We start from the raw sequence: 12873 nt of genomic DNA on the forward strand, positions 1-12873 counted from the left end.
TAAAATCATTTATGACTTTTTTTTATCTTCTTTCTTTCTTTCACATTTACAAAGTTGTTTTGATTTGATACAAAATTTTTTAAAAAATAAAAATCTTATTAGAAATCATAAGCTAAGAGTATATGTATAATGTATATATAGATAGTCTTTTTTAGCCTTTTGACAAAATTATTTTTTTTATGCATAATAATTTATCGTAACTCGTCCTAGTTTCACTGAATTAATTAAGCATATTGTGAAATGTCCAAATAATTTTTAGAACGAAATTAGAGGTATATCAAGTTCTCATTCATAATATGGGATTAAATATATGTATCATAATGAGAAACTCGAATTTATTCTTTTATAAAAATAGTGATACAAAAGACATATGATTCCATATTTAGTCCACCTAGTTATTACGAAATTTGGACACATATACGTTTAATAACATCAAAGATTAAATTCGCCTATTAAACTAGTAAACAATTAAGCAGGGTTTATCAGCAGGTCTATCCTCTTAGTTTAGAAATTTGGACATAAACGTTTAATAAACTTAAAAACTAATATCACCTATTAAACTAGTGGGCAATTTGACAGGGCTTCAAGGTCTAACCTCAATGATACATAAAGACGAAATTAGCTAGTGAGTACTTTACCAGGTCTACCACATTGACTATGGGATTACCATAATTTTTTTATATAAATCCAAATGTACTCCATTCAACCCAACTACTATAATTCTACCACATTTTTTGAGATTTACCTCCACATAATCATCCACAAAATAAAAATTTTTATGAAATAATCATAAGAATTCATTATCATTTAATATTTGAAACTATTTCTAATTGAAATGTTTCGATGAATGTACTTCTACTACAAATCCTATAAGAGAATAAGGATTAAATGATTGGTGCAAATTACTATTCCTTGTTCCAAATTAAACGGCTTACGCTAACTGGCATAATTTTATTTAAGCCTTTTAAATTATATACTTTAATACGAATTTCCAATTTTCTGTCCACTTCTTTTAAATACAATATTTGGCCTAGGCATAATTTGGCTTAATTTTTTTTAACATCTTGGAAATTTTACTCAATAAAACAAAAATATTAAATTACAATTAAAAAAAATGCAATCATTGATAAATTATGGATGTAAATTACTTTCGTTTCTGTTAAAGTTATATAGAATATAAACTTCGTGAATTTACAGCAAAATGTATACTTTGATCAAATTGTAATGGCAAAATAAATAATTAACAGAATTTTTAATATCTTAAATTTTAAAAAGAAGTAAATATTGATCAAATATTTTCTCTCATTTCTTGAGATATTTATAAAAATTTTGACAGTGCATGCCATAATTTTGCTTAAACTTAGGGAAGTAAATTTTGATTTTCCGGCTGGAAGAAATTTTTATATTTCTACCGCAATTTTCATATTTCACTGGCAATTTGAAAATTTTGACCTGGCAACCCTATTTTCTCTAGTAGACTCAATTGACAACAATTCTTGGCCACACGCAAGCCCACCATTAAATTGATGAAATCGGCCTCCGATTTCCAAAGGCCTTAGGAATAATTGAAATCATATCTTTACTACTTGCCCTTGCCAATCAACAATAATCAAACCTGACTTCCTCAAGGCAATTCCTTCCAAAAATTTAAGCCTTCTTTAACTCGACAAAGAAATTCTGTAAGCAATAGGCCAAATACTTAGTTATAAACATTGTGACGTCGCACTTATGCAACCAATGCCGAACACATACCAACACCATAGGCCGATATAGTCTCTATTATCGATCCTGTACAGATCGTTTTAGTGGGAATTCTTAGTGCAAAGATACCGCTTTAAATTCTCCCGGGATATCTTCGAAACGAGGGCCTAATTTGTTTTCTCAGGACCGAGTGTATAATCTTGATCCCATGGATGATATGTAAATTCTCTGTTTGATACCTTTTTATGGAACCTACCTTATTTTCTCATCTAATATAAATAATGACGCACTCTCCGCAATTCTGATCGCAAAAAAAGAATAAATTTATTTATTTAATTCACACATTTTTTTCTTCTCACACATTTTTTTTCTTCTTTCTTTCTTTCTTTCTTACTTTCTTTCTTTCTTTCTTTCTTTCTTTCTTTCTTTCTTTCTTTCTTTCTTTCTTTCTTTCTTTCTTTCTTTCTTTCTTTCTTTCTTTCTTTCTTTCTTTCTTTCTTTCTTTCTTTCTTTCTTTCTTTCTTTCTTTCTTTCTTTCTTTCTTTCTTTCTTTCTTTCTTTCTTTCTTTCTTTCTTTCTTTCTTTCTTTCTTTCTTTCTTTCTTTCTTTCTTTCTTTCTTTCTTTCTTTCTTTCTTTCTTTCTTTCTTTCTTTCTTTCTTTCTTTCTTTCTTTCTTTCTTTCTTTCTTTCTTTCTTTCTTTCTTTCTTTCTTTCTTTCTTTCTTTCTTTCTTTCTTTCTTTCTTTCTTTCGTAGGGTTTAGTATATATTAGTGAAGGTCAACGGCCCGGTCCTATCGGTCTTAGACCGGGACCGGGCCGATTGTCGGACCGATCCTTTTCTGAGGACAGTGGTCCGGACCGGTCTTTTATTATTATTTAAGTTTGCTTTACAATTCAATTAATATGATTTTTTTGTATATTTTATTTTATGATATTTTTCTAGATGAGTTATTTTAGATTTTGTTAATTTTTATCTTACAATATGAAAACCATAAGTTTGTCCAAGAAACATTTTACTTATAGTCACAATAAAAAACATAGAGTATGTGTTCACTGCAGTACCAAATTGGTCAGCAACAAGTAACAAAATAATTGTTTATAATTTTTTAAGCAATAAAATAATCAAAATAAGCAGTATTATTATTAAAATATTTTGGTTATTATTTATATAGTTCTATTTTTTCTTAAGAAACTGTCTGAATAATTCATTGTCAAAATAACTTAACCTTATTCTTAATAAAATAATTAGGTACCTTAAGCAGACATCTGATAAAACATAAAATATATACTTTTCTAATGATGAAAATGAAAATATCTCAAAAACACAATCTACTCTTAATTTTAATATGCCCTTCACAAGCACAAAATCACTTTCTTCAATACCATTGGATAAATTTTATTGTTTATATAATACTCTTATATTTAATAAAATGATAAAACCAATTAAATTAGGTTAAAAAAAATATGTTTTTTATTTAGGACCACGGTCTGGATCGATCTTTTTCTTAAGGACCGTCGGTCCGGCATGACCTTCACTATATATATGTATATAGCAATTTCGAGTAGATTCTCCCAAACTTGATCGATTTGCTTTTCGTATTTGTAAAAAAGGTGGCATTTACATACTTAGCTGTTTACGGTAACCGAACCCTGTAAAGGTTATCTTAAAAATAAAATTCAATTATATATAAATTGCAGAGTCATCATAGCTTCCTACTATTAAAATTCTGTATAACTTTCTGCTGTTAAAAAAAGAGAGTAAATATTTGTGGTTTTTTTTTTCGCGCTTCAAAGATTTTTGTGTCAGAATCTTAACTATTTCTGATTCATCACAACAAACTAGGTTTGTGAACTAATAGAATAATAATCCGGGGTATTAAAATGTAGAATCCTAATATTGATAGTATATTTTTATAACTTTCGGGAAGGTCGCTATTACAGCGCACGTTTTTAGCCCATCTTTACGAGAAAAGTGAACTGCCGTGATGACCGAATTCATTTTTAGCTTCGTTTTTATGAGAAATGTGAAAACGTTATTTGTTTCGGTATATCATTCGGAATCGTTTTAAAAGAATGTGGTAATTTTTTTTTTGATTAATTCAAATAGGCGCGTTTTAAAATTATCGGAAGTGAATACATGTACCTATAAATATAGTTTAAAGAACCTTATTAATATAAAAACAAATCGATATGATTATAATATTATATATTATTAATATTATCATTAAGGTATATATATATATATATATATATATATAGCTAAAAAAAAAATGCAAATTTCAAATTTTTCAAAAAGTTATTTTTAGACCCAAACCCGGGTATCTGAAATTATATTATTTAACTGTCAGGCCGGGTCGGCCGGATTCCGGGGCCGCTGGTCTTTGATATATTATCATTATAATAAATTTGGAAAATCATTTCAACATCGATTTCGGGATAAATCATTGACTCCCAAACATATTTCAAGAGTTCTCACGTGATCTGACAAAAATTTTACTTATATTGATTGCTTAATTATCATTTAGGGTAATAATTAAAGCGCGAAATTTTCACGATAAAATAATTTTTATTTAATAAGGATAATAATTTAATTATAACATTTTAAAAATGTGAAGAATCTTTGAAGATGGTTCTTCAAAAATATTTTTAAATAAAAAAATTCTTCAAAGATCTCAATCTTTGTAGATTGCTACTCAAAATTTAAAAATAAAAAACTAAAGATCTTCACATTTTACCATTTTATCTTGCTCAAAAAATCTTCAAAGAAGGATGTTTCTGTACAATTCTGTGTAAAAGTTACATAAAGAAAGAAAGAAAGAAAGAAAGAAAGAAAGAAAGAAAGAAAGAAAGAAAGAAAGAAAGAAAGAAAGAAAGAAAGAAAGAAAGAAAAAAGTTTTTATATTTGTCTTATAATAAATAAGTAAATACATCTTCTTTTTTTTTTTACATATTATTATAATAAGTGTTGTTAAAAGGCTTGAGTTAGTCGTTTTTAAAAATTGGTTCAAAGCTAGCCGCTCAACAACATTACTTCTACCTACGACAAGGAATATCAATCGAAATTTGTCCATTCAACTGTATATATCTATACATAGATATTATTTATATATTTTTTGGATATTCTAAAATTCAAGTTTAAATGAAATTAGACTTATTAGTCAATTTTCCTAGTTATACAATTATCGATTTGCATTAAATTGATACGATTTTACTGCTGGAGATAAATTAGTCTCACAGACAGTACACAATAACGCTAAACAAAATTTTCCCGATAACGATACAAAAAGGAAAATACCTACACAACATAAGGGAGAAATGAATTAGAAACATAAACCATATTTGTAAAAAAAAAAAAATGGATTATCAATCGCTTATAACGCAAAAAAAATAAATAACTAGAATATAATTCCGAGAGGGCTACAGAAGGATTTTATATATAAAAGAAAGGGTGGAGTGGGGTTAGAATTTCGTTTAATAAACAAATAGTAAATTTTGGGGGTAAAATTATTAGTGTTGTTAAAGGGCTCGTTTTGAGCCGATTTTTGAGAACGGCTAACTCAATATTTTATTAAGATAAATATTATACAAGACTCACACCTATTAACCGAGATCTCGAGGTGTAATCAACATTTTTTTCTGGCTAAAATTTTTAGTTTGCCCTTTAGCCCCTTTAAACAACACTAAAAATTATTTTGACAAAAAAAAAGAGAATTTGATTTATATAAATGCGAATCCTGGGCTGAGAGAAAAATATATTGTGTGATCTAGAGGTCTGCAAAAGTAGACCCGGCCCAAACACGCCCCGAATGGGCTACGGGCTTGGTCGGGCCCTAATATATTTTAATAAAATTCGGGCGGGGTCGGATCGGGCCTAAGATATTTTTTAAGATATATCCAAATTTATCAATTTTATGTAAAATAAAAATATGTGAGTGATTTTATTTATAACATATAATCGTTTATTTTGAGTAATTATATAAATTAATTTCTACATTTAAATATTTTGCCGACCTGGCCGGGCCGGGCAGTACGATGCAGATCCACTAGGGTGATCCAAATATTTTTTAAAAATGGTAATATCATAAGTATTTAGCATATTAATAATCATAAATTGGCAATAAAAAAAATTTCTTCAAATAAACGATCGATTGGGAAGAAAAATAATAATCTTAATGTAAGGATATAGAAATAAAAAAATTTTTTTTTTTTTTTATTAATAACCAATATAGAAGAATAATAGTTAAATAAACCTTTATTAAACTTTGTCTCTAAAAAAAAATATTTAAAAAAAAAAATTTGTTGACTTAAGCAATTTGGAAAGTTTATAAACATTGTGGCTTAATTGATTACGACCCGAAATTATGAATAAATTATACAAATATTTTCTTTCTTTCTTTCTTCCTTCCTTCCTTCCCTCTTAAATGATAAAAAGCAATCGAAACTATATTTTAGTATCGGCTGAAGACAGGGGGTTGACGACGGTGACGGAAAATTGGTTATTGGCTTATTATTCCAAATACGTGGACGAACCGGAAGTGGCCAACGATGTCGAATCTTCAATTGGCCTTAGCTATAAATCGAACAGAACCGGAAGGTCGAAAGAATTCAAACAGAGCGTCAGGTTTTTGGGTTCCGATTACTGCATCATTCCTCGACTGGATATCGAAGACCGCGATGAACCCGAGGATACGCCATTATTAAACTCCCCCATTTTCCCCGACGACATTGTGAAGGAAGGAATCGGTCAATATCCTGTACCGGAAATCGATTATCGATTTGACGAACCCTCGATAAAAACGCCACTCCCGAACGAAAAGATATCGAAGAGCTCAAAAGGCTGGAAAAAGTTTACGAATCGGTTCGATCCCCACACTAACCGGAAAGAATTTATCAAAGCTGAATTCGTGCTGCTATCGTGCCACGCAAAGGTGTCACATTGGACGACGCGTAAAATGACAAAAGAAAATTCTTTAGATATGCTTTAATAAATACAAAATTCCCTTTTTTTTATAATTTTGCTATTCCTAGTGTGTTTTGATAAGATCCCAATCTATCATTTAATTTGACAAGTAAATTGTTTAAATCATTTCAATTATATTGTGTGTTTTAGACTTGTATTATAAATTTATTTCAGTTTTTTTATATTTTTTTTTGTCATCTTTTATATATTGCAAACTAGTGGTTAATAAAAATATGAAGTTATGCCTAGGGGAGATTGAGGGAGGCCGAATTTTTTAATTATTTGATCAAATCGATAGTTAAACACTCTACAATAATGTATTTGGAAAAATATATATAAAAAAATCATTGCTCATCGTTATACATTCAATTAAAAACGTGAAAAATTTTTAATACCAGGAACCTCTAAATTTCCCTAAACCTGAAAAAAATATCTCGAAATGTAATTAATATACGCCATAAAAATTTATGTTACTAGAGGAGGGAGACATTCGATGTAGAATACCACATTGAGTATATACAAAGAAAAATTAGACCAATCAACAAATTAAAATTTATTAATCAAATTTATGAATAATAATAATATATATATTTTATTAATGAGATAAAAATTATTTGGTCATTTCGTTATTATCCTCTTACGATCTAACTATCGATAAAAACCGACACTTATTTTTGAAAATAGGGTGTATAATTATATTTCTAATAGAAAAAACCATTTCCTTGACTCCTTCCTCTCCTTAAATACTGAATTAAATTAAGTAACTGTGAACCAGTATCTTGAAATTGAACCTTTTTATTTGAAAAAATAATTACGTTAACAATAGTGTTGTTTGAAAATTTTTGAAGCATAGATTGCAAAAGGTTTGGAAAACACTATTGGCCAAATTTCTAGACTTGGGTAATATTTACCTGGCTAAAATATTAAGTTATAAACGTTTTTTTTATAAAAAATAGCCTCAAATCGAGGGCGTTTATCAATACTACAGGATATATAAAAAATTATCACTTTCATTTTAAAAGTAAAACATATAAGAATTCTTTCATATCATTTTTAACGTTATTCGCGAAGCTAAGATGCTAATTTTTAAATGATTTTTATAAATAGAATATTTTTAGAACACATAAATTTTGGCAAATTTTCGTTTTTATATTATTAAATTATTATTACGTATGAAAGAAAAGGTTTTTGTATCGAAAAATTTTGCAGAAGCTATAAACAATTCGTAAATTATTAAATAATAATTTACACATCATCTAATGCAGTGGGATTATAAATAATAAGAAAGAAAAAAAACCCATTAAAACGTAATTTATTCAATTTGAATTTTAGAAGCGCAAAAATACGAAATTTCTTTTCAAATACCAATAATAGTCATAATAATAATAAAAAAATATATAATTTTGATTAACAACCATTTTCAATATATTTATATAAGAATCGTTTAATTTATATTATAATGTAATGAGAAAAATATTATATATTGTATATTGTTTGGGGATAGTAATGGGATAAATAAATCATAAATTTTGTTGACCCGATACAAAAATCTACTAGAATATTTTATCCGTAATTTCTTAATCTTAATAATGAAATCACTATCAGCAATTTAATCTAACACTTCCTGACATATCATCTTTCTCCTCGCAAATTTAAAAAAAAAACTTAATTATTCTCATCAATTATTTCCCTACATTCATTATTTATCATACGATATCGTGAAGATTTTAGGAATAAATCTATCCAGAATCCCAAGATGGGAATACTGGATCTATCAATTTTAACTCATCTAAGAAAGACGATTTTATAATTTAAAACATCAGGGTTTGTCGGGTATTTCTTTTAAAACTACCTAATCTTAAGAATTTTGACATTTCGCCCCTGGAACATTTGAATTTATCCTTATATTTTTGCATCTTTTTCTCAGCAGCATTGCAATGCCTAAGTTTCACACACATATACAACAAGACGACAGATCTGACGATAGTTCTAAGGTCTTACCTTTAAGCCACAGTAATCTCTGGGCGGGGGGGGGGGCGTGCGGGCGGGTTCTCTAAAATATTTTAATCATTGGGCGGGTAACGGGCGGAAAATAATTTTTAAAACAATGATCAGAGGATGCGTTAATGTAAACATTTTAGGTTGAAATGAGCAGAACAAACTTCTAATAGATGTCGTCCCTGGATATTAAACCAACAGGGATTCTAAACCCCTCAATTTCAAATTATTTACTGTTGGTGACCCCTTTTAAATTTTGAAAAAAAAAATTGATTGAACCCAAAATTTATTACAAAATGTGCTAGAGCGAACTCCTTCCTATGAAATATAATAATACCTAGACTGCTGATGCATTTAAAAGCCTTGTTGAATGCAAATCAGCTGGAGGCGCCATTTTGGCATAACCCATTTAGGTAATTATTCTCATGTTAAAAAAAAACTACTATTAAATTGTTAACTTTGCTTCCTTATTATTTCGAAGATCAGGGCATTTCTTTAATAAAGTTTGCGTCAGAACATAGGAATAAATTGGGCTATCGTTTAAAATTTTTAACCTAAATGGCGTCCTCAGCTGTTTTTTATTCATTAATGTATACACTTTTAATGAATGCATATTTATTATAAGTCATTGCCTCATACCTTTTTGAATATATCCACAAAAAAAAAAATAATTCCAAATTAAATTTCCTCACGAAATAATTTCATAATTTCAAATATTCATACAAAACATTTTTGAATATTTACCAGTAATACATACAATTTCGATGTTATTCGATAAATCTTTCTTTCCCTTCTTTCTTTCTTTCTTTCTTTCTTTCTTTCTTTCTTTCTTTCTTTCTTTCTTTCTTTCTTTCTTTCTTTCTTTCTTTCTTTCTTTCTTTCTTTCTTTCTTTCTTTCTTTCTTTCTTTCTTTCTTTCTTATGTGTAAACTCTATAAATGATGGAATATATTTGGGGTTATTTCCGATTTTTCAAATTTAAAAAATGAAAGGTTCCTTAGCAGGGCTTTTAAAAAACTCCACGATAACGATCTATTTTTTTAAGATTTAAGTTCAAAATAATATTATGTAAGTCTAAAGATTTTGTACATAGATGTCAGAAAAGGTTTGCAACTCCATTTCCCCAAATCTAGAGGCTCACATAAGATTATTCTGACTTGAATCTTAATCTACCCAAAAATTGAGAGAATCCGAATATCCGAATATCCGAAATTAAATAAAATATTTATTATTTAGAGACTATATATTTTTATTTTCTAGTCAATCAGACATACAGATACATCATTATAAAAAAACAAAATGCTTTTCGACAAAAAAATTGGACACAATTGTAGTTAAATGGAAAATAATATCCTAATAAAGAAGGATCATTTTTAAAAGTTATATTGGATGGTTAAATCGTATTAGCTTAAAAAAACGTAAACTAATAAATGAGAGTGTATCTTTTAAGACCCATATAGTAATATATATATTTTTTTTAAATATAGACCTTAGAAAAAATTTTAAAGAGCATCCCGAACAGGCCAGAAAATGTCAATTTAGAGCGGACCGAAAAATAATATTTCAATCTGGGATGGTGCTTGCCTTCAATTTGCATCTCCTGCGTCTGATATTATTTGATTTTATAAATATATACATAATAATTTTTAAAAAAAATAATAAAACTAGTTAATTTAGCATGAAATATTTATATTTGCTTTTAGAGAGGTCTAATATACCCCAAATTTATAATTATATATATAACTTTCATTTATATTCATTATTTTCGTTTTTAATATCCTGATATAAGATAGAACTAACCTTAAAACCATATAAAATATTTATTTATTTTAAATATACTATTACTCTTAGATAGGAAATGTTGAAAATAATTATAAGTGCCAAAATTTTCTAAAAAAAAAAGTAAAAAAAAAATATTTAACTCTAAATATTATATACAAAAATGATTATAGGATATTAAAGGTAAAACATTTCATAAAAATTATTATTTATTCATCTAAATAAAATGGAAATATTAAAAAAGAATTTCCTATATTAAATAAGGTTTTTAAAAAAACTTAAGAATTTACTATAGTAGGGTTTCACAGACCCCTCCCCCCCCCACCCCACCAGTCACGAAATGCGTATATCTTAAAAAGTACTCAATTAAAATTTTGTAATATATATATTTATAAATATATTTATAATGAAGTTATTCCAGATCATAATAATTAACCGTTTTTATGTAATATCAATTCTAGCTGGGGTCTCCAATAGACCACACCAGAGCATTGAAAAGATAAATATTGTAGTTTCATGTTTACTTAAATGTTTTATATAGGCGTCAATTTAATATTAGATTATATTATGTTCAATTTATTTTAATAAGTATTTGACTGTTTAATATAATTATGTTATTTTTGACTGTTTAACATATAAATATAATTGTCACAACAAAATTTAAAATAAAATTATCGTTTCACAATCGATACTATATTATATCAAAATCGTTCTCATGTACTATTATCTTTCACAATCTATTACGACGTACCCCTAATTTATTGCAACAAACATGTTACTGGGATAAAATAATAAAAATAATATTTATTATGAAATCAGATGGCACTAAATATTATAGAATAAAAGTTACTATATGAAATATCTTAAATTCTCCGAAGTTTTGTAATAATAGGTAAACCTAATTAAGAATTCCGCGCAAATTTAAGTGGGAATAAATTCGTAACAATTATAAATAAATGGGTAATTAATATAATTAATCAGAAATAGATAATGGACTATAATCTGAAATTAATTTATATATTATAAATATGCCTTCTTCATTTGTGTTTCGCTCTTACCACGGCACCATTTTAAAGGTTCAATTCAAATGTTGAACAATACATTTAGTTCAACATAATTTTTACTATAAAATTAAGTAAATGATTTATATCGATTTATTTTGAAAAGTTAAGTTGACTTGAACCTAATTTTCGAATAAATATAGTGATTGTCGTAAATAGCTGATTCTAATTGCCTAAGGATGGGCTTAAGCCGATTTTGATTGGCTATGGCCAAAAGCTTAGGCCAACTTTAATTGGCTGATTACTAAGCCTATTTTAATTGAGTCTAGCTCCTAACCCGATTTATATAGCCACAAATATAAATTTATTAGGCTAAAATATTTATTGTGAATGAATTATTTTAAATATTATATATATTTTTTTGTGTTTTTTTTTGTTGAAAATAGCGGTTTTTTAATTTCGTTTTTTTTCCCATTCCTAGGTAGTGTTGATTGATATACTGTCCAAAACAAATATAGTATCAGTGTATTTTTTTTGTTTCTTTATATTAATTTCCTTTCAATTTTTTTTATTCAATAAAAAATTCTAATAAAAAAAAATGATATTTAACTACATCTTTAAGTATTAGGTGCTAATTTATAAACTCAGGCCTAAAATTTTATAAAGAGTCTGTGTGGGCGTAGAAAACTTTAATATATCATGTGGCGGATATCATTCGCTTGATATTTTATTTTGAAACCCTACACAAAATAATTTAATTTTTAAAAACATTCTTTCTTTTTGTAAAATAAATATTTCGCCATCATTTCTTAATATCCAAAAAACAACTTTATAGGCAGATCTAACCCTTGTCAATGTCTCTCTCATACGATATATTTGTGTCAAAAGAACATTCGTAAATATTAAAGAATCTAACGTGATTATGCTGGAACGATTTTATTAGCAAAAATTAGCAAAAATTAGCAAATAGACTCATTAAAGTTATTAACTAATCCAGTATGTTAAATTAATTTCATATTTAAATAAATTTTGTATAAGTGGTTATAGAAAATATTATTATAGAGATGTACCGTATCCAAATGGCATATAATATTTTTTTAAAACTGATTTTTATGTATTTTGAAAGGTCATTTGAAAATCAGTTAAAACATGCCATTATGTTTCCCATATAAGAATTTTTACGATTAAATGATGCTCTATTTTTTTTTAAAAAAAGATTTTATATAATTATAATATATTATTTTATACACGAAATTAAAATTGTCTGTCACCACCTGATCTTTATACCTATTTAAACGAATGAATGATCAGTATAGTTAGTATCGTTTTATTGACGGAATTAGGAATTCGCGTTATTTTCATATCAGCTGATACTGGATCCCATTTGTTATATCTATCCATCTAGAATTTATGTATTATCTTATAAAAAGAGAAT

Source organism: Gordionus sp. m RMFG-2023, chromosome 3 (genome assembly GCF_954871325.1).
Source record: "Gordionus sp. m RMFG-2023 chromosome 3, tfGorSpeb1-WG-v2, whole genome shotgun sequence".
Lineage (NCBI taxonomy): Eukaryota > Metazoa > Nematomorpha > Gordioida > Chordodea > Parachordodidae > Gordionus > Gordionus sp. m RMFG-2023.